This window comes from Myotis davidii, unplaced genomic scaffold, assembly GCF_000327345.1.
Source record: "Myotis davidii unplaced genomic scaffold, ASM32734v1 scaffold225, whole genome shotgun sequence".
Classification (NCBI taxonomy): domain Eukaryota; kingdom Metazoa; phylum Chordata; class Mammalia; order Chiroptera; family Vespertilionidae; genus Myotis; species Myotis davidii.
Genome location: NW_006296222.1, coordinates 3,067,176 through 3,068,771, shown reverse-complemented (window position 1 = coordinate 3,068,771; position 1,596 = coordinate 3,067,176).

Here is a 1,596-nt window from a genome sequence, read left to right as displayed (position 1 = left end):
ATGAGGACCGAGTAGGTGACAAGGACCTAAGGCAATTATACTCTGCTTATACCTCAATGCAGCCAGGCAGGGTTGTTTGTGTATAGGGGGTTGTTTGGGTTGGGGTGGGGGGTTTTCCCTTTCCTATGACAAAAACGGTGTCCTCTTTCTTCAAAGGTTTGTTTGTATCTGAGATGTAACAAAACTTCTTTTGAGAATAAGAAAGAAGAACGTTACAAGATTATTTCACCTTATTTAAAATAGAAAAACCAAGATACAAACCTGAGTTTTCTGAGGGCTGAAAAAAGAGAACTAAGACAATTTTTCACTCTTGAGAACAATCTGGTTTTGCACTTTTGCTTTTTAATAAAAAACATTAGGTGCAGGTTTTTTGTTTTTGTTTTACTCTTAGTATACAGTTACCCACTCTACAGAGTTTTCTTTAGGCTGTCACAGCATAAAGACAAACTTGCGTTGAGGTGGGGAAAATAGGTTTTCCTGGTTTTTTCATTGGTGTTATGCTGCCACCTAGTGACCATAATGTGTATGACTCACCTGCGCAACTGAAAGGAAGTAACAGCTGCCCAAGGTAAAAAAAAAAAAAAGGCAAAGGAACTCACCCAGCCTGTCAAGGTCTCTCCATTAGACGTCCACTCCCAGGCAACCCGCAGTGTTTGAGTGCCCCTCTAGACTAGTGTTTGCTACTGACATGTTGCAGCATAAAAAAGAAATGTTTATATTTTTTATATTTTTCTACCCTGTACCAAATGGGCAACTTTTATGTGCTTTATAAATTACTTTAATTGGACTCACAAAGTAAATGCCCTATTTGGGGGGATGTATCCCAACAATATTTTTTCTATTCTGACATACTAGTAGTAGCAATCTGGAGATGTTTCAGACCCAGGGGACCTCAAACACTTTCCTATCCAGTTAAACGCAGACAAACTGTTAAGACCATTGTGCTATGTGAATACAAATACTTCTGAATATTTTCTGGCGTCAACTGTAATCATAAAATAACGGAGTTGTATTATTTGGTAATACATATTATCACACTCAACTGATTCTACCCTGGAAATGCCTAGCTTTTGTGGATAATTTTTTTTAAGTCTTCAAGACTATAAAATCTATAGGAAATCTATTTTTTTGGCAAATAGGCCCAAGCTGCTAGTTTATTTGCCTTTCATTTCTCACCACACTTACTTTGTGTAATAAAGGTGACTTGTCTGATCTGCTTCATCTTTTTCTCAACAATTTCCACATTCATTTATAAATATAACAAAGAAAGAAAGAAAGAAAGAAAGAAAGAAAGAAAGAAAGAAAGAAAGAAAGAAAGAAAGAAAGAAAGAAAGATGATACAAAACTTGGAGTACATTCACTTATTACTTTTCATATAAACGAAAAGGGATTAGTGCGCCCTGTAAAATCATCTTGTCTGGCTGACATCTGGTTAGAGCATCAGCCTGTGGACTGAAGGATCTTGGGTTTGATTCCAGTCAAAGGGCATGTACCTCGGTTGCAGGCTCGCTCCCCAGCCCCAGTCCCCCCTCCAACAACATCTCCTGCGAAACTGAATTCTGCCAACAACTAGATAACTGAGCATAAGACAGATAT